The sequence below is a fragment of the Molothrus ater genome, chromosome 9 (genome assembly GCF_012460135.2).
Source record: "Molothrus ater isolate BHLD 08-10-18 breed brown headed cowbird chromosome 9, BPBGC_Mater_1.1, whole genome shotgun sequence".
Taxonomy (NCBI): Eukaryota; Metazoa; Chordata; class Aves; order Passeriformes; family Icteridae; genus Molothrus; species Molothrus ater.
The window spans coordinates 13,620,030-13,642,197 of NC_050486.2; the positions used below are offsets into that span (position 1 = coordinate 13,620,030).

General features: G+C 39.9%; 1 long non-coding RNA gene across 1 annotated transcript in view; it reads right to left on the reverse strand.

Annotated features, from left to right (window-relative positions):
• The window catches only part of LOC129046774 (uncharacterized), a 124,105-nt gene that overhangs the window by 40,925 nt on the left and 61,012 nt on the right, over nt 1-22,168 (reverse strand). Inside the window, exons 9-14 of the long non-coding RNA XR_008508543.1 lie at nt 19,544-19,676; nt 17,631-17,801; nt 8,637-12,460; nt 8,291-8,447; nt 7,675-7,773; nt 1,898-2,394 (exon numbers count right to left, since the gene is read on the reverse strand). This is a non-coding gene — a long non-coding RNA (uncharacterized LOC129046774). The remainder of the gene's footprint in view (nt 1-1,897; nt 2,395-7,674; nt 7,774-8,290; nt 8,448-8,636; nt 12,461-17,630; nt 17,802-19,543; nt 19,677-22,168) is intronic.

The window sequence follows — 22,168 nt, forward strand, 5'->3', positions numbered from 1 at the left end:
CATTTCCATGCTTGTAGCTGCTATGGGCAGAGCTGTCCATAACAAATGACCTCTCCCTGTACCAGCTCCTTTACGTATCAGATACATTCAAAGAGAATTACAGGCTGTATTTATTAAAACAGCTAACAAGGACAACAAAGAAGGCATAACATGGAGACAGAGTACAATTTACCAGAAATGCTGACACTGCCACGTGGTTTAATTCTGCTCAAACTGTAAGGAGCTGCTGGCTGCAATGCTCAGTGAGAGCCATCTCCTCCCACAGCAAGCACCCAGGATACTGGTGGCTCTCAGACCTGCCCAGAGACAGTTGTGGCATTAATACCTCTGTTCTCCTCTCTCCTAATCACTTAAGGCTCAGTCACCCTTGCCCACCGAGATTTCAAAGGGAATGGTATTGGAGATCTAAAAATCAGGCTGTATTTTGTTTGACATAACTTACCCTCCTCAGAAGACAACATTTTCTGGCAGGTGATAAGCACCACCTCCCACGTTCTACTGTGGATGCTACTAATTAAACCACAGTGAAATTTAGATAATTAGCAACCTTTTTAAAAACAGAACATTACTCATTTCAAACCTTCATCCAGACAAAATTATATTTAAGACATTTAAAAAATCTTCTATTTTTCATGCTTTCAAAATTATTATTCTGTTCTAATAGGAAGAAAAGGAAAAAATAAACAATAAACAGGACAAATCATACAGGAACCCAAAAGCAGGGCAAGCATTCATCATCAGTGGTAGTATTTGGATTATTTGACAAAGTGAATACCACAAAGAAGTATGTTCAAATCGCCCTAGTGAAGACAGTCCCTCAGATGATAATGATATGGCGGTTTTTTTACATTCTAAAAACAAAACTAGATTTTTAAAACTAATTCAATGCCTGTATACATCTGGTGGGTGCTCTTCTAAACTTTTGCAATGTATTACATTACCCACATTTGGTATGCAGTGAAGTATTATACTTATTTATTATTATACTTAAACACACATTGCTGGTGTTTCTGTAAAAGGAGATTCATTTATATTTAAGATTGATATGGAGGCATATCTATCCCACAGGAAATACTTCACATCCATCAAATCCTTCCATTACTCTGCTAGCTGAAACTTCTGCCCACAGACACATGTAAGGGGACTGACCTACCCACCCTCCCATTCCCCAGTATGTATAATATTGTTCAAAACAATGGCCATAAGTAATATACCAAAAATTATTCCCTTTTTCCTCCTTGCTTGCAGTCATAACTGTCTATCTACCCCGCGTCCTTCCCATCCTTCCCTGGCATGTTCAGCGGGGCTATTGGAAAGGGTGCAAGCAGGGCAGCTGTCCTGAGGGATCCCAGCTGACCCTTTCCCATTACACTGCAATTCATCTGGGACCTGGGGTGTGTGGTTGCAAGTTTTGCCCTCTGCTGCCCACAGGCCTCAAGCAACCCTAATTACTGTTAGTCAGCTGTTCTCCCCCTTCTACACACCCCTAATCACACTTCTCCCTCATCAGCCTGGGAGCTCTGCAGGGGTAAACTCTGAAAAATTTTACAGGAAAGCCAGCTTTTATTGTAGTGGCAATGACAGAAAGAGAAAAAGCAATTTAGTCTTTTATGTGGTTCACAGTTTCACTAACACCATAGACTTTTAACTGACTTGAGTTGCTATGCATTAACTCACAAAAGCATGGTACACAAACACTGCTAAAATAAAAAATAACAGAAGACACAGCAAACTTGAACTCCTGAAACATAGGCCTAAATCCTCAAATACTAATAATGCTTTTATATAACAACTTTGTTAGTGCCCTCAGCTTCAAGCCAAAGTCACTATAAAGTAAACTACTCAAACAAGTCTGCAGAAGAAAAAGGGTTTTAAAAATCTGCAAAGAATTCCTTACCCCTCTTGTGGTGTAGTTTTCCTAGTGCTTTCTGCATCTCCTGTCATGTGATGAAAACAGGAACCTGGATAAAAGGCAACATGGCCAGTTGAATCAGTTGAGCTGGAACGAGGACTCCCATTGCCATGGGATATCCCTGGTGTGTTCTGTTCGCTTTAGGGGTCAAATCTGTGCAGAAGAATTTCATAGTCTTTAGCTCTGATGACACCATACAGCATTGCATGTCTCCATCTCTGTCTTGTCCATTTCACCCAACTTGATGACCCAACGTGACAGCTGCTGCCAACTGTCTGGCATGAAAAATGTCATTCTCTCAAAGAAAACTGCTTCAAGGACTGGAAAAATGCCTAGTCAATGTTTTCTCCTGCCTTCTCCTTCCCATCAGGTATAGGATTGAATCTCTCCACATAAGATGCAAGGTGTTTCCAGCATTCTGCTGATTTTACAACCATGTGAGACAAAGTTCCTCCAAAGTATCAAATCCTGTTATCTTTGGCCTGCAAAACAGCACAGAGGATGGACTGAGATAAAAGTAATCACCTGAATTATTTTGTAGAGCCTCAGCTTTAAATTCCAGAATTTGTAATTATGTCTGAGGAGTCACTGGCATTGCAGTGTGCCCAGCATGCAAACAGATGCCAACCACTTACACTGAGGCTTTTCGATTGTTTCTGGGTAGCCCAGTCACAAATAAAGAACTAGCTTTGTTATCCTTTGGCATGAGAATGTATATGAACCCCTTAACAAAGCAGTTCTCACTTATCACTTAACATGGTTACACTAAAACCCATAGCAGATTAAGGACATGACTATGCTTTAAATAAGCTAGCACTAGATATCTATGTCTGTAGTTTTTCTACAAAGGAACATCCAGGGAAGTTAAGATAAACCAACTAAACTCATGATGATAATGCATGTAAGTCAAAATGCATTAAATCCCTCTGTGGATATTCTCACTGAGAGGTAAAGTAGTCTGACTTTACTGTAAAGAGGATTAAGCTACCATGAACTACAGCCATTTTCCTTTAGAATTAGATCATCCACAGAGGAGCTTAAAGCACTGTAGGCTTGGTGCACTTGCTTCACATATATCCTTAATTTATCTGAATTTTCCTATGAATGGAACAAGCCTTAGTTAACTGAAAGGCTCCTTTACCAAATTTCTGCTGATGTTAAACCACATTACCAGTTTAATTGGCTTACAAATGTCCTGTATAAAACAGCTAAAGCTGTTTTACAAACAAAACCAGAGACACCCTTTTATAGTGCAGAGGAAAATGCCAGCAGCAGGTGTGGAACCTGAGACACCTGACAGGATCACCAACTGCAGTGCTCATCCTAAGCTGTTGCTAATCTTGAAAAGCAAACAAAGAAGCAAAACTTGATTTCAGTATTACACTCCATCTGGAAATGTCTTATTAAAGATGAAAAGACAGACAAACAAGGCATTCTCACAGGACAAATTTGGGATGGAAGGCATTTTTGTCCTCCTGAGCTGGGCTGGCACAACATTGAAGTACCCACCTCACTCACCTGAGGTGCCCTGATTTCAGCTGGGAGAGTTAATTTTCTTCAAAGCATGTACAGTGCAGCGTTTTGGATTTAGTATGAGAACACTGCTGGTGGCACACTGATGTTTTAGTTGTCACTACAGTGCTTACGGTAAATGAAGCCTTTTTCAGTTTCCCATGCTCTGCCAGCAAACAGGTGCACAAGAGCCTGGGAGGGAGCACAGCTGGTACAGCTGACCCCTAGCTGGCCAGAGGGACAGTCACACCATGGAATGTTGTGCTCAGTAAATAAACTGGGGGGAGTTGGCCAAGAGCTGCTGGTCACTGCCTGGGGATGGGCTGGGCATTGGTCACACAGTGGTAAACTGAACAGTTCTATTGTGCATCACACGTGTTTCTTTAGACCCCTCTCTTTTTCCTATTATTACTATTTTTTTTAAACTTTATTTCAATTATTATTAAGCTCTTCTTATCTCAACCCATGAGGTTTACCTTTTTCCTGATTCCCCTCCCCATCCCAGTAGGTACTAAGTGGTACTTACCTGCTGTCTGCAGTTAAATCATGACAAGAAGATACATTTTTAGTGGTTAAATCAGATACACACTGAAATTTATCCATCCCATACTCACAGATGAAATGCTAACTAATGAGCAAGGAAGAGCAAACACTTCCACACTCTGGTACTGACTCTGATGTTAGTTTATCTGAATGATAAATTTTACACTTGACTAAAATGAAATTGAAGCAATTCACATTTCTGTGTATTGACAGGTAATTGAGATGTGGCAAATAAAAATCCGAAGAAAATAACGCAAAAATACATGAAACAAAGATTCCTCTTGATTGCTAAAATATAGTTTGGCTCCAGATGTGCTAGGGAACAGAGAGCTCTAACTAAAATACAAAGAAAAAGGCAACTAATTCTCCAAATACTGTCTTTATTCAGTTTTCTCCACAGCATATACCTGCAACATAGATTTTGTGCTAACCTATCTATTGCTATCACCTATGGATCTGAGATATTAACATTGACAGAGGGGAAGTTTAAAAGAAATCTGACACAGAGAGATGTTGAGCTTCATTTTCTTTATGTCTTTGTTAATTCTTGACCTTCCCCAGAAAGGATGAGAAGGAATCTGCCTATCCAAAGAGGCAGCAGCTGCCAGAGGCACTGTGGGTCTCACACCTGCAATCCACATGCCAACTACAGCAACACCTCCGCACACCTGGTGCAGAAGCATCAGCTCTGCTGCCAGTGGTCCTGCAGAAGAGCTCTAGAAAATTCTTTTGCTTTGACTCCAAGTAGGTTACATTTGTCTCTGCTGTGCATCTCCAAATAACCAGCATCAAGACCAGGTTTATCTACACTAAGCTGTTATACCACTTAGATGAAAACATGGAATAGTTTCTCTGTGGTGATCTACATCAAATTAAAAAAGAGATCTGAGAAAAGAGTCTGGCAATTAAAAAAAAATAAGTGAAAGACTACCCATTTTTGATGAAATAGAGAATATTTCCATCTCACATGTGCTAGTAAAATGTTTTAAATTTGTTCAATCATCCCCTATAAGAAAGAGATCATTTTTCTTACAGATCTGTTTCATCAAGCCATCCCAGAAAGAGGACTCCTACAACTCCCATAAATATAAGACCCTTCGTACTAGCTTATAAAACAGACTTTTAATTGCTTTTTATACCAAAAGTGTGAGAATTACAGCATGCACTAGGTAAAATCATTATTATTCACAATGGAAAAGATTTATTTAATCTCTAGCTGAAAAATTCTTTGTGCAAGGAGTTTGGAGAGCACACTGTCATCTTTATACTCCCTGCTCTGTTACTCTGTGCTTCTACCTGAGGCGGCTTAAACCTCCCTCCATGCCCACGGAGCCCCTCTGTGCCACCCTGCAGCGCATTGCCCTGAGGGACAGTGCCAGAGCTCTGCCCAGGAGAGGTTGGCTCCCTTGCCATGCTGTCCCTGCTGCTGGCAACACTGCAAGCCACCAGGGTCCCCATCCCCTTGATCTACCACTGTCACTGCTTGCTAGGATATGCTATCAACAGGGACAAGCTAAAATGTTCATCCTCAAGTGACAAATTTTACACATGCCAGGTACTTCTGTCTGGCACAGCTTGAATCTTCTGCCTCGCAGGAAAACACTACTTGGGGGCAAATGTGGCTGCAAGGGACCAGTCATTCAATGCATACTTCTCCTGCAAAACTTTCTTCAGCATCTGCACTGCTCTATGATTATCTGAATGCTATTCAATCTACCTCTAACTTGAGTTACATAAGCATATTTGCATCTATATTGTAAGCATTATACTAAATGAGATGGGACTGCCTATGTAATCATGCCATGACTTTCCCTTAGGGAAACCTGGTAAAATTATGTTCCATTACATTTGTAAAATACTACCCATTAAAAGGAGGAATAAAACTTTTATGTTCATGTGAAACAAAGCACAAAAGATCCTCCACCCTTTAACTTGTATCAATTTCGATACGAAAGAAGCATTTTCCAGGCAAGAAGGGAATCTGAATTTGACTTCACTATTACGTGCTTTTGGCTTGGATTGTTTGACAGTTAAACCTCTATCCAAAATTCTGTCTTTTTTTCTTATTTTAACATTATGAAACAAAAGAGAAGAAAACCAGTTCATCTGCCTTGAAGAAAAGAGACAACTTTGAAACAAATTTTCTTAGGGACATCTTATTTGTTACTGTCTATGCCACAGAAGAGAACAACTGTTTCTACTGTACTATTCAGGGTCTTTTGCTGCTGGTCAATTCATTGTTTTAATTCATTGATGTTTTGGCAAACTTTCAAGTAGGTCATGGGAGAATTTTAAAAATGAAGCATCCATTTAGAAGTCACACAGTGGTGATATATATACAGAGCTTCAATTTAAACCATTATTGCATACCATCCTTTTCCTTTTGTAATAATCTATTAAATGCTTTCAAGTAAGGAGAAGGAATAGCAACCTGTAGATCTGAATGGAGCCCAGATGACCTATAAAATACACCCTGCCTGACTAGTTCCAGCTCTCATCTCTAATGGTTACTATTGTTATTCTACCATTCAGACAACCACACACATCAATTATACATTCTTCTGGGTCACAAATCCATTTTCTCAGGCAACATTTTTGTCTTAATGCATGATGCTTCCTTTTCAACCTGTGACCAAAGTTGAAGGTCTCAATATTAAAAAGATATTTCTTTTTCTTAAAATATGTTGATAATCAGAAGAACAGCTTCATGGAAATCAGAAGGTGCAGCTTTTTGAACTATTTGGAAGAGTGTGTTTAGACCATATATTGTCCCTTTATTACAGCAAATGTATTAGGCAGTACTTTGTGCTTTAGGTGAACATTTTTTCTTTTGTTCTATTGGTGCCTGGCAGCACAGCTATAATTAAATGTCCCCTGCCTTTTCTATTTTATGACACTTACAATTCAGTCATCTTAATTGGACTTTTCCTAAGTGCATAAATGGCTGGCTCAAGAAGCAAAACTTTTCTCAGTGAAGCAAACTGAAAACCTTTCACAGTGCATTTTCTCAGCAACTTCTTTGGAGTCTTTGGCTTATATTTGCCTTTTTTAAAGTGATTATGATGACAAAAGCTTCAGATAACTATCTGAAGAAAGTCTAAGACAGGTCTCCAAATTAATTTTCTTTTGCATATACTATTCTCACAAACAAACCACTCATTATTTCTAAAGGGGCAAAGTAATTTCAATTTCATGGTTGACAAAATAAATAGAGGAGGGTAACACACTGCTTCTAAGGGTTTCTTGCACATCATGTATATTCTTAAAACTCAAAGTGAGAAATTCAGGGTAAGAGTCCTGAAGCCTCCTCAGCAAGATCCTCAGGCCAGGCCGCAGCTTTGTCCAGCCACAGGAGCCAGCAGCACCCCAGCAGCAGCAGGGCCTCACCAGCGGTCCCAGGGGCTGGAGGAACACGCCCAACCCACCACCACTCACTGCAGTGCAGAGCATCCGCCTCAAGGAGGCTGCTTCTAGCTACAGGATGCTGACACCAGAGACACCATCAGTTCAACTCAACAGGTTCAAGACCAAGTCAGTGGAACAACCCCTGCAGCAAACCTGTTGTATTTTCAGCATTTCCAAGCTCTAGTCTCAGCGGCCTTCTCAGCACAGAGCCAGTTTTGCTGGCTACAAGATTAGGCTCCTCTCCTGTAGGCACATTGGGTACCACAACCAAATCATGCTATGTTTAAGTCATGCAAACTGACCTACTGAGAAGGGGTATTTGAGATAGACAGCGAGTCTTGTAGCTGAATAAGTAACTCCACAACCAAGGAAAGCATCCATTCAGTGGCAGACACAAGCACCTGACAAACCAGAACAAATATGCAGATGACTACAGAGAAACAAAAAGTGCTTCATTTATATATAGACATACACACATAAACATTCATGTTCATATAAATGCACATTTGAGTACACACACACCAGCAGGCACAACCCTAAACAGAACCCTGCTAGCTGGCTTTCTGCTTACTGCTCCCTCCATCCATGAGCTGCTTTCTCAGGATGATAGTGCTGCAGTCAGAGCCTTGTGCATAACAATAGCAGTCTGATCCTGAAGCATTCTCATCATATGCTCAATCCCTGCTCCCATCCTCATTGGGCAGGTCCAGCTTAATTGCCCAATACAAAGCAGCTCTTCCCTTTGGAGACCTCCAGCCAGGGGTTTGGCATCATCAGGCAAATCCTTTAAAAAGTATTTTCATGTTCTCTTCATTCTTTCTGGGGCATAAGTCAGGGTAGGGGAATCATTTCCAAATCTGGCTTAGAAAACCTTGTCCTTTTCAAGCCTAAACAGAGGCATGGGAGGAGTTAACTCACTTGTCTTCTTGTCCTGGTTTCTCCTTCCCCTGGATCAGCCAAAGTCACATCTCTCTAAGGATATCAGTGTAGAGAGTTTGCAAGGGGTTTTACTCCATGTTCAAACATGTACAGTTTTCAGGACAAGCCAGTGCTCAGCATTCAGGATCTGCATTTTCTGCAAAATTCAAAAAAGGGTCTTCAGGTGCTAGGGAACATGAAAGGATGGCAATGGAGCTGATCTCAGGCACTTTATAACCATACCAGGAGGACCAATATTAATTCCCAGTCTGTCACCCCTGTCACCCACTCTGTGCTTTAACTCATCCCACATCAAGTTTATTTTTAAAGAAAACCCTTGGTTTACCCTGGTGAGGAGAGAGGCAGCCTTACAGGGGAGCTGAGGTTGAAGGGATGGCCAAAGCTATGTATTCCTGCATTTCACATGGTCACAGGCTTTGGTTCTTTAAAGCAGCCAAGTGGGAGCCATTTAGCTGAATCCTGTTCAGATCTAGGAAAAGTGACAGATAAATATTATTTTAACATAGAGGTTTTTGGTTGGCTGGTTGATTTGTTTGTTTGTGGAGGCAAGGGAGTGTGCTAGGTTTAACTTTATTATAACTAAGCCTATATAAATGCAAATACTGTTTTCATAGATATAATTTCATAAAGCAAAACTACCCACAATCTTTAGCAGTGAAATTCAAGTGGCAACTATGACAAGTAAAGAAAAATGAATGCAGTTAACTTCAGCCATTCCTGCTCATCTGAAAGCTTGTGTCAGTTCCTAAATAAGCTTTTCATTTCCCCTATTCAGTCTGCTGATCTTTGTTGATTTACAGCATGAATGAGCATGGCACATTGCAACTTGTAGAGTATATTTTTCCTAAATAATAAAACATTTATTGCAGACCCATCAAGCCTGCTAGTAGCTTTGAGTCATTATTGCAATGAAGTACCATGTTAACAACTCATTTACATTGTTGCAGAAGACTCTGGGTTAACACTATATGTAATTTAATCCCATTCATGAGAGAGGACTCCCTAAAACATATCTAGATCTGATAAATTACAATTTGATGGTATTTTTCTAATCAACTGTTTTTCAAGATGAAGCTGCCTTCATCAAGTCCATGCCACCCCTCACTTTCCCTGCTGAGCTATGGCAGCTGAGCAAACCCTTTCCACATGGTGTTCTCGGCAAGCTCCAGCCTCAGGCTCTTCCTCTGTCAAAACAAGAAGAAAGTAGATTTAGTGAAGAGCTACAAAGATCTTATTGCTTTGGGAAGAAAATAACTTTTTGGGTAGAGAGTGAGGTCTGTATTCTGGTGGCTCTTTGAAGGGTCTGACTACAGCTTCACGATTGGCCTGGGGTAGATGCCAGCCTCCAGCTGAGGAGGCACAGGAGCACAGGCTGCTGGTGTGTGCTGGGCAGGAGCCCCCAAGGGCAGGGCAGTGCCCAACACTGCCACTCAGCCCAGCTGCACGGGCCACAGAGGACAGAGGCAGCACATGAAGATGCTTCTGCCAGAGCACTCACACATTTTGGATGATTTAATAACAATAACAATGATAATGATATAATAATAAATTATTAACAAATAAAAGAATCCTCCAGGAAGTACATAATTTTCCATGTACAAATCAGAAATTATCTTTTTAGTCAGAGATTAGAATCAGCATAACAATTCTTTCCAACAGAATCCCCTTGGCATGGATGATACACTGCAAAACCCATCTTTACATGAGCATCCTGCAGCAAATGCCCCAAGGCCACAGTGAGGCCAGAGGGAAGGACGTGATGTCCAGCACACAGGGACACGCTGTGACTGCCTCTGGAGATGGTGGCACGGTGTTAGAGAGGGCACAAGGCACACAAAGAACAGCAGGGCTGTCTCTGCAGTTCCCTGCTGCTCTGCTGTACTCAGCTGCAAACCAGTGCTGCTGACACAGCTGCAGCACCATGCCCAGGCCAGCACAGTGTGCTCAGAGCAGGCTGAGCCACCCCAAATCTGATGGGTATGGACTCCTGGGAATATGGTGTACGATATCCTGTCTCACAGGATACCCAAGTTATGATCACTTTTGCCTTGTTACACTCTTGTTTTGACAAATACCTGCAGTCAAACAAGTTACTGCTCCTGGTGTCTTGTGGGCTTGGGATTGATTTATAAGACCCCAAAAATAATTTTTCAACAGTATTGTTTCTAGTTCCTAACACTTAGTTCTGCTACTTATGAGAAATATATTCTTTCCTGAATATAACTTAATTTGCATCCAATAAATCCAAATTCTTCTTGCACAATCTTCCATTTCTATTTAATAAATTGGGAGAGACAAAATCACTAACTTCTTTAACTCTCTTGGGTACAGTCAGAGTACCCAAAATTTCACCAAATTTTGACCAAGTCCTGTCTAAGAAATACTTTTTACCACATCATCAGGCACTCAGTCCATTCCTGAGATCATTCATTAATAATTTGATTCCCTTAGTACTTTTTTTTAAAGACATTTCAAGTGAACTCCTTAGCATGCTAAAGTTTTCTGTCATTTTCTAAGTCCCTGAAACTGCTTATAGTAGAGGGCAGAATACTACTTCTCATCTATTAGTTTCATTTGCAGAAACATTGGGTTTAGTTGGGTTTTTCTTTCCCTAGTACTCCAGGTTGAATATTGACTTGATTAACTTGAAAGAGCCTCCTACTTCAGTTCCATTTCAGTCTCCTTCCAGGGGCTGACTCTAAACCACCAAATGCACTATTTCCCCCAAAAGTGAACAAGCCAGAGCCTCTGTCCTACCACCAGATGCCTGATTTAATCCAGCACCAGGAGCCAGATGTCCCAGGCACAGTGACACTTCCAACACATATGTACCTGCTCTCCTAACAGGCATCAGTGAGAGCGAGGCCAGCAGAAAGCAGAAGCCACATGGCAAAAATTGCTAAATCTGTCCCATTAGTTAGAGAAATATTCCTACATGCAAAATCACATTGCTCTTACTCAGCTAAAGTTGCATGGCTAAAAAATACAGCCATAAACCCCACGTGCTACCCCCTAATGGTATTAAGTAACAGTAATCTGACATCATTGCAATGCCCCTTTCACATCAATATGCTTATTCTGCTTTATTTCAAATAAATTACCTAGTTAAAAAAATTATTTGAACTTTAAGGCACAAATAAGTGAGCATTATTGTTTGCTGGTTAACTAGATAAGGAGTTAAACATCTAGAGGTGAAGTGGAGGACAATTAATGTACTACCCTGCTTAAGTATCACACAAGGCCCACTTCTCAGGGAATTTGAGCTATTATGATCTACTCCTACAAATGAGAATTTTAGCTCTCAGAGGGCAATGCAATAGTTTTGGAAATAATCTTTTTATGAGATTGTGGCTTTATCAGTTATGTTTCAGACTCAGTATAAACACTTTTTATCATAGGAGAACAATTTCAGACTGGCTTGTAATTTTAATTTCTGTACCCATATTCTGTTAATTCACTTTTCCTATGCTCTTATTCTAGAAACAAAAGGAAAAATTAATTTGCATCCTTACATCTTTTCAAAGAAACACTATCATAATGGAAATATTCAAATAAAAATACAAATCATGATTCAAGCAATACAAATTATGTATAAATTGGCTTCCAAAACAACTGAACACCCAGCAAAAGCAGTCCTGATGATGCTCAGTGGTATCCATACACTGGAGGGTAAGGCAAAGAAAGAGCAAAGAATATTCCTTTCAGAATTTCACCTGATGTTGTAAGACATTTGTTTTTATTCAATTTTATATAAAAATATTCTTTATGGGACATTTAGTCTCAAATTCTTTGAAACTTTATCAACAGAACTGCTGAGTTACTATAAAGCTGCCCAGTTTCAGAGTTTCATATTCACCTTTCCAGCAGACAGAACAAACCTAAACATACACAAATTTGAAAGCAGCTTGACCACAAAAGAAAGCTTTAGGAGACCCAAATAGTGGACCATATGTGATATCAAATGGGCAAGCCATTAGCATCAGCTGTGAACATATTGTACCAACTGGGAATGAAAATAAAACATTCAACTACCAACTGTTATAATCTGTAAATAGTCAAACCAATTCCTCTGGGTTCCAAAAATATATGAATAGGGTGACTCATTGGGTCCCCATTGTCCTGTTTATAGGCAATGCAGCAGATTTGCTCCTAGGGAAAAAACCAAAAAAAGAAAAACACAGAAACTGTGGTTAGTGAGATCTGATATTAGCAACAGTATTTGTATATTAAAAGACTCTTGGGCTTTTTGAAACTATATCTAAAGATTTCACATTAGAGATAACAAAATAAAGAATTCTTTTGAAGCAACTTTTCTCTGTACAATGTAAAACATTAAAAAAATATCCCCATTGCAAATTATGTTGAGAAACTGGCAGAATACTAGAAAATTTATAGAGGGCACCAAACTACTGAGAATTCATTGTACAGCTGGCAAGTGCACTCTTACCTACTAGTTGCTTCACATTTAATAATGTATGTTATGAACAGATGGATGGAATGTCAATAAGGCTCTCTGTATCATCAGTGGTAATGAAATAGTGGACTTTGAATGCTTAATAGCACAGAAAACAAAAAGCCTAGAGGAAATTTGTCAATGTCGTGCATGCAATACTTCAGCAGTGCTTTAACACTGTTAGTGTGAGGCCATATGTTTCTTCTAACAGGATCTACTGGAGCTGGGTGCCAAAAAAAGTTTGACACATTTTTTTTAACTCCTACAACATGTTAAGAGCAAATACCCCGTGAATCAGTCAAGCAGAGTAGTCAGCAGAAGTGCAATATCATTACTCTTTTTCTACTTCTTTTCTCAATGAAAAGAAGTTATGGGAAACTTACTAGTAAACATTGTTCTTTATACCTGTTTCAGAAATACATTTGAGAGTAATCTCTTTGCAATTAGATATAGAAAAAAGGCACTAACATGTGTTAGGCAGTAGATCTTGTTGTCAAGAGCTGAAGATGTGAATTTAGAAAATACTGCAAGTAAAGAAGAAAATATACATAGCAGCACCTAGACATCAGACACATAAAAATGAATAAAATAGAAAACTCTCTTTGGAAAATAATCTTAGTCAAAACTCAGCTAAAATATCCAGTAAAAATGCCTTGGAATAGTCAGAATGGGAGGATAGCAGCAAGTGGCCATTCTGAGATGCTGACCCGGGAATATGTGGGAATAAGCCCACCAGGCATAGGCTTTCTCTGTAAAATGGATGGACAAACAGCAGCCTGGCAGGTAGCACCTACAAAGGCTACAAGAGCACCTGGAGTGGTGTTTCCAACCTGCACACTTTCAGGGAAGCTGTCCTCAGTATTTCAGAAGTGTCAGACAGCTGTGGCAGGTAAGCCTCTGTGAAACACTGAGATCTCGAGTTCCACAGTACAGCTGGAATCCCAAGCATGAGAAGTCAGCAGAAATCAATAAAAGTTTAACTATTGGTTCTGGGAGAACAATTAGACAAGCACTGAGTCTCTAACAGTCTGAAAATTCCTCAGGAAAGGCTCAAGTACTCTGAGCAGAAAACCAATACTTTCTGCCTTGTGACTCACTCCTAAGTGACCAAACTCTCCATCCATGCCCTCTTTCCCCACACTGTCTCCTCAAAACCTTCCTGGGCTGCTCCAGTGCTACACAGTCATGATGCCCTGAGGTGCACACCACGCGCGTCAGCCAGGACACCCAAAAGTGTCCCTATTGATTTTAAAGCCACCACACAAGGCTACTGTGGGATGGGATCTCTACCACCACTGAACTCAGCTGTGTAAACATTCCTTGTGTTCAAAAGTAATTAGAGAAGTTTGACAGACAAACACCATTCCTTAGAAAACAAGCTAGAAATGACAGCCAAAAGATGTGTAAAGCCAATTCAATTTCTTCCCCTTTCCTGTAAACCAGAACACTCATAACTGATAATAACAAAAAAATTTGCACTAAAAAGAAAGTGATTTTTTCCAGCTGCCTGCAGTTTTTTGGTCTGTATAGCACCAGTACCCACCAGATGCAGCAGGAGACTGCAACTACCTTCCTCGCAGAGGAGAAGGATGCGCAGAGAAGCAGAACCCCTCTCAGTGCCAGGAATGCACTGGCTTGCCTGTGCTCTGAGCTGGATCCCTTCATGTAACCCTGAACTATGCAAACACAGGACTGGCCCACACAAGTAAGCCCCCTGACAACTTGTTACAGCTCTCTGCATTTCCCTGCATGAACATATTTCAATTTCTCCTGAAAAGGGAGCTAAAACTCAACCCAGGACTTCCAAATCACCCCTCAAACTTAAGGAGAGCACCACCCTCCTTTCTCTTGCCTTCTGTTTCCTGGGAGGTATTCCGAGTTCTGACCTCAACAGTTGCACCTAACAAGAATGAAGTGAATTTTGTGCAAGCTGCAGAAGTACAAAGACTAAGCAGTATGCAGGTTTTCTGTGAAGCAGAGCAGCAAGAGGTGAGAAATGTAGAACCAAGTAGCAGTTGGGGATGCTCACTCTCAACTGCCAAAGAGCTGTGCATTGACAATTAGAAAGAAAGCAAAGGGACTTAAATCACTGATGAAAATAGGCTGCTTATCAGATTTCTCATAGTTGGAATCTCCTATGTTCCTGAGAAAGAGAACATGAAGAAAATGCTGTGGTGAGCATCTGACTGTTGTATGGTGTGAAGGTAAATGTAGTTCTTGGCTTGGAAGGTCTTAGGTGGGTTTTTCAAAACCAAAAAGATATCGATAAACTGAAGAAATTTTCTTAAGGGAAAAAAAATCTATAGATATTTAACGTGTGTAAAAGCTATTGAGGAAAAAGGACATAACTAGAAATAATAGAAAGAAAAAGCTTAAGCTCAGAGTATCAGGATAGTCTTCCTGACAGCAAGATGTATCAGCCTGTGAAATAGTCTCCCAAGGAGATATATGGAAGCTTTCACTTGGGATTTTAAAAACTAAAGTTGACATAACACTAAAAAAATGCTCTCAATGAAATAATTCTACACTGGCAAAAAAGCAGATAGGATGATCTATTATGTCTTAGAATTCTAAGTTTTGTCAGGCTTTGATGCTTTAGGAACATATCTTGAACAGCCAAAGGTTATCAGAAAGGAGCTTCTTCAATTAATATGATGAACAACAAGATTACAAAGGTGATCCCTGTGGAAGCCTATTATAAAGCATCTCTCTAAATACTAAAAATGAGATGCTTTTCAGACATTGGAAGTATTACCCAAGCCCTGACAAATATAACCTCAATCCACCAGCTTTCAAATATATGCTTAGTTTTAAATATGTTCTTATTTCCCATTAATTTAAAGAAACACATGTCTGAATTGAACTTAAAAGAAACAGGCTTCCCAAGAGTCTTTGAAAAATTTCATACTCTCTACACAGACCTGGGAAATGCTATGAGTAAGCAGATTTAAGCAAACAATACTATGTGGTAGACATGCATATTAACACCTTTCAAGTCTCCACTGACCTGTTCTGCATGTCCATCTGAAACTGTTCTATCTTACCATACATTGGTATATCATTACCGATGACAATATTTAGCACATACTGTGTTTCATTCACTGCTCCAAGATCACTGACATATAGTTAAACAGAGCCATGGAAATAATGAATTGCTGAGTTATGGCTGAGAATGGAAATAAAGAAGAAGTGGTCAGTAAATATAACCTACAATAATTTTTTGTCTTGCTAACAACTTATTTAACAGCCACATACAAAGCAGTTGTAAACTATTTCCTTAGGAACATTACTGAGGGTAAATCAGGGCTGATTTAGAAGGAACTATCCATTTATGTGCTTTAAATAACAACACCCTATTTGTATATTAAAAAAAAAATCCATCCTCTATATCCATAGACATGCAATATACACCTTAAGAATAAAAATATCAAATATCTTTTCATCCACAAAGTTGCATTTGCAAATAAGTGATTCTACAGCACAGGTGTCCCTCACTCTCTCATTGTATTGTAAGTCCTTTGCCCACTTCCACTAGGACATTATCCCAAAATAACTCCCCAGTCTGACAGAAACAAAAAACATCTTGACCATCAGTCACAGGAGTTTCTTGTTAGGAGAGAGAGTGGGGAGGAGGAGAATTAACTCATGGTCCACTCTCCTGCCCATCCCACTGCTCCTTGGGCAGCCGAGTACCCCACCACCCCACAAGAACCACTGCTCCCCTTCCTCGCTCCATCTGGACCCTTCCTGCCTCTTCTCCCCACACCCTTTTATTTTTCCCTCTTATTATAAGACTTTTCACAAGCATTATTACTATTATTGTCTGAGTTTTACAGCTGGCACATCATCCCCTGCTGCACTAAATCAACACTTGTGAAAGCAGCAGCCTTGGAGTGACTAAGCAGAGCTGCTGCTTGCAGAAGTGTCAATTTGGTGCAGCAGGGGATGGGGTCGCAGCTGCCAGAGAAGAGAGGCCCTATTTTGTACCTCAAAATGATAAAAATGTCAGAGGGGAGGGAAATCTGTACAAAATATAAAAAGGATGTAGAACAAAGAAAAGAAAGAAGGGGAAAGGGTTCAAAAGTATGAAAGAAGAGGAAAATGACACTGTACAACAGAACAAAATCACTGCTGAATAAGTTACAGGATTTTTGTAAGTAGGCACTTTCAAGTTAAAAACAAGTCATATGCATAACATAAAATATAAACCTGATGATGTTACCCTTCTGCTTTGAGGGGGGAATCTCTGGCTCATTAAACTGAAATTATTGTCTTAACTACATCTGCAATAGGTTAGGAAATGCTTCCAAGCACAAAGACTGGGCATAAAAAGATTATTGCACAGAGAGCTTGATTTTAAGTGGAAATTTAAAGTAGAAGACTGAAAATCCTGCATTCAGAAATTTCAATCAGCAAAAGTGAACAGAAATTCCACGTTCTGGACTAAACTTGGGCATCTCTGATCTACCACTGTTTAGAGGCTCCCATTTGAAAGTAGTTACCTATTATTTTGTATGCTTAAAGGAAAATAAACCAAAAGAAAGTGTAGACCCAAACAAAGTCCAAATTTTTGCTTTACACACTTATAAATAAGTGAATCTAATGCATATTTCAAATACTAATATCAATAATGTTTTGCTTTTAAGGATTTCCTTTGTTTCTTCTAAACTTTCTCTCTGCTCTCTATTAATTTTCCAGTGTGTACTTGCAGAAAGGGAAAATAAATGGGCTACACAGCTTAAACACTGTTAAGAAAAAAAAAGGTAAGAAAAAAGAAAAAGAAAAAAAGCAAGTAAGGACACAATTTATGTATTTCCACAGAAAAGTGAATCCACCCCCCCGCACTGCTGTTGTGCTTTGACATACCATGGCGTCCCAGGTGGAGCAGAGAGGATTCCTGGAAAAGCAGTGCTCTGCTGCAGAATTGCCTCATTCAAGGCTCACAGCCCTCTCAGCTGCACGTTATCATTTGCAGAATTTTTTGCACCCATGAATATTGAAAGTTGCTGCTGGGTCAGCCCTGGGCACAGAGAAGGCCTGGAAGAGCAGAGGTCCCATTTTGCCTCAGCAGTTTATTGAGAACCACAACCAGCTCAGCTTATGAAATGCTGTGCTCAGAAATCCATCCTGCTCCCTTTTAAGGCAATAGCAAAGCTCCCTTCAGTCTCCAAAACCTGCCTCTGTAGGTCACCTTACATTTAAAAAAAACTAGCACAGATACGTGTATAGAATGAAGAGTATCCTTTCTGTAACTGGTTCTGGAATATAACATTAGCCATTTTTCAAAGACTTTTTGGAAGGAGCATATTTGCAGGACAGATTTCAAATGTGGTCTCAAAACTCAAACACTTTATCACAAGAATTCATTACTCCCCTTATGTCCACTTCATTTTGCAAAGTAAATTGTACAGCCCTTCCGCTCCTATCACTATTCTGTTGCCCATCTGGCAGTCATCACTCTTTATTGATACTCATGTTTGACTTCATGCTCATAAATCTTGAAAAGATACAACCATTCCTTTCTTCACAATTTATCAAATTTAAACACAAATACTAAAAAAGGCCACAAAACCCTCCAGCCTCCAACTACATCAATATTGAAGTCAATATTCAACAATGACTACTAGCTTAGGTATGTGGCATTGTTTTTCCCTAGTGATTAGACTAACAATACAAATAGTACCCTAATTATTAAATTGAAACCTCCTCTGTTCAGTTGATAGAGCCATTAGATGCTAAAAAAGCCACATTTGGGTTCTAGCAAGATTAACACTGTGTCATCTTGCTACATTACATCAATGTATTGATCAATCAGTCCAATTGTAGAGCGTTCTTCAGGCTTGTTCTAACCTTATCCAAAAAGGCCTCCCAGATCAAGCACAGCTGTTACAGCTCAGCCTATATAAAACATGATATGCAAAAACAAAAGATACACGTTAGGCAGGTCATCAATTCAAATACTGCTCTAAACCTACTCCTTGCAGCAATACCAATGTAATTGAAAATTTCTTCATGAACAAATTTAAAGGTAGAACAGTGACATTAAGCAAAGTAATAATTATCAAACAGATCTGTGCCCTTTTCATTTACCTTCTTCAGCTGGTAGGTGTTCATTCAGTTCATTGTGTACATCAAATTACATGAATGCCTCAGACCATCTTCAGAAAGTGCTGGCACAGTATGAACAGTGGGATTACCAAAGACAGAGGGCTATTCTCCTCCTGCCAAATTCCTGTCTTTTACAAGATCTACAGTGTTTCCATTAAAAGTCCTGCAGTAAGAACTCCTCAGTTACTCCTCAGTATTAAATTTGCTTGACAGTTATTAAAAAAAAAAAAAAAAGGAGGAGGAGGAAGGGAGAAAGCAATATTTTACTTTAATCTTTACATAAATCACCTATTCAATGTAAAACCCAAGTTCTTTAAAATGGCCCTAATTTTCTACTGTCACTTATTCTTTCTCCTTGTTTTCCTTCCCTTGAACTATAGACAAAATACCACTGCCCATGCAACAGCAAGAGTCAATTCAACTATTCCTGGTCCCCTAGGCTTGAAGTTTTGTTCTAGAGCTGCTCTTGTACTGTGTCACTCTGAATTAATAGACAAGAGATTTTCATAGTGCTGAAAATGAACCATGGTTAAAAAAAGGACTCAAAAACTTCAGTAATCCCTGCTTTGCATGGGGTGCAATAATAACTGCTCTGTCAAAACCTCCTGTCCTGTAAATTGTGTTTGGTCCCTGGTTTACATTGGTGACAAACAAAAATCAGTTTCACTTACCATGACAAATGACAGCTGCTAGTCATGGTGTTTATGGAACACTGATGTCATGCTGGTAGGCACAGTATAACACAATCCAAACAGAGCAGAAGAAAACCACATTTTGGGCTTCGGGCAAAATCAGTGTGTCCAGCTAATAGAATAGATCAAGACAATACAGCTGAGCTAATAATATGCTGCATGACAGCAGTTCCCACAGCTGCTAATGCTGCCATGGCAGAACTTCTGGCCTTCCTTCTACAAGTCTTTATTCACACGAAAAACCAGTAGCAAGAAGCCTACAAGTAAACTTTCCTCTATTACAAAAACTAAATAAATACATTACAAAAATATTTATAAATCCAAATGTTTGTAACACTGGTTGAATTCCAAAAGTTCTTGAAGTAACTGATTTTTTAAAAGTCAGAATTTATAGCCCTCAAGACTGAAATGAGCAGGTACTATTAAGAATAATAATATTTTACACAATTATCTATTATTATCTGCTTCACAATAGCCTAAAATTGCATACTTATAGCCAAGAGTACTGTATTCGCAGTTACAGGACTACCACAGTGCATTTCCACTCTTGGGATTTAACTTCCAAGGACTGACATGGCTCACTGGGAGGGCAGGAAGAGTTTGGAGGACACCTAAAGACAAGGATGCTGGGCAGAGATGTCAGCAAAGGACCACCTAAAGCTGTGTCCATCTCACAGCCCTTCCTGCCCTGCCCTCCCCTCAGCCGTACTGCTCACTGCTCCCGCACCCATCAACACAGCTGCTCTCCAGAGCAGAACAGGATCTGACCTGCCTTTTAACCAAATCCAGAGAAGTTTTATCAGCTCCTGCTCCTAGCCCAAACCCATGGCAGGGCACAGCCAGCTGCAATGGCCTCGGATGCTGTTTGGTCCCATAACCACTTACTGGGTTATTGCTAAAACGCTCTCAAGCACGAGGGGAAAAAACATTACCATCAATTAATTCTTAACATAACAACGATTGTGGAAGTGGAGCAAATATTTATTTTCTGGCACGTGTGTTGCCATGGAAACAGCTGCAGACGCCGTTTGCTCCGAGGGCTGTGCGGAGGCTCAGGTGCCCCGTGCCCCGCAGCAGCGCCGGGCTCCAGCCGGGACAGCGGGCCCCACAGGAGCCTGCCACGGCCTGCCGGGCCGGAGAGCAGCACTAACTCCCGAAAAACCACTGCAATTTACGCTCGAGCAGCCCTGACCTACTTTGTAAGTAGCAAGTTATCCCATTAATTTGCTCGAAATAGCAGATCATTCTGTGTGAAGGGATGAAAAACAAAATCCATCATTTCCACGGCAGGAGAACAACCAAAATGAGACAACTGCATGCCTGTCAGTGCAGCTGTAGTTTCTTCTCTGAGGTGCCCAGTCAGTCTCCAGTTACACGCGTGAGACCAGAACTGAAGGCAGCCCCTCTGCAAGCTGAGGGTGCTGCCCAAGGCAGCCCACCCAGCACCGAGCTGAGCACCCTCACCCACGCACGGCCCCACAGGATTCCCCTCACTGAAGGGATCTACAGAAACATTTGGCGACTTCTAAGAGGAAGTTCAGCCGCACTTTGGTTACTAGTCAGTCTACAAGTGGCTTTCTCCTCAAAGCTTATTTGTCCTTCTAAAGGACATATGCATAGACTTGTAAAAAGCAAACAAGACAATTTAATTAACACCAACCCTATGAATTTTTCATTTTGCTCTTAAATTGTTCCTTGATCTTTTCTGTATGATTTTTTTTCCTCCATACATGCAATTATTTTTGTTTTCAGGTTTATATTATGGATATATTAAACACAGTGCATACATACATGAGCATGTACAACTAGTATTCAGATGGAGGCAAGGGAAAATTCCTCTAGAAAGAAAATCAATATTTCAGTCCAATTATAACAGAAACCAAATCTTCAAACACTGGAGTACAATGTAGCTACCCTAGAGAATAGATATTTGGTTTTCTGACCAGCAGTAAGTTTGTAATTGAACAGCTGCAGAAAAGAGAGGAAACAAACATACAGCAAATTAGTTTTCAAGCCTATCTTCACAGAAAATTTCTACTGTATTGTGCTTTCGATCACAACATGATAAACAGAGTTCCTCCCTTCCTTCTCTGTTCTTCTGCAAAACAAATTAGAGTGGTCTATAGAAGTTTAACCTATTGTATTGCATAATCCCTCACTCACAGAAGCAAATTAGGCACAGAGTAGCTCAAGAACTGAATCTATTCACGACTCTAAGGAGTGTCAGATTCCAAGCAGTAATTAATTTACAATCCCTTTTCAAAAATGTTTTACTATATTTTGCTTAAAAATGGCAACTTTCTTGTAGCTTTTGGTTGGTTTGGATTTTTTAAGTACCCCTGTCATTATTAGCATTGCAAACAAGGTATCAGTCAAAAGGACAAGGCAAAATTTTATTCATACTTCTTTTAAAAGTGCAAAGCCTGTTTCTAGATTTTCAGAGAGAATGGAGGAATGTATAATAAAATACAAATTTAATTCATATATGTGTATCTGCACCTATTTATATTGATATAATCTACTGCTGAAGTCATAAATGTTTAAATCCATCAACTGCTTTTGTTCATTTCCCATTTTCAGGAAAAAAAGAAAAACAAGGTTCTT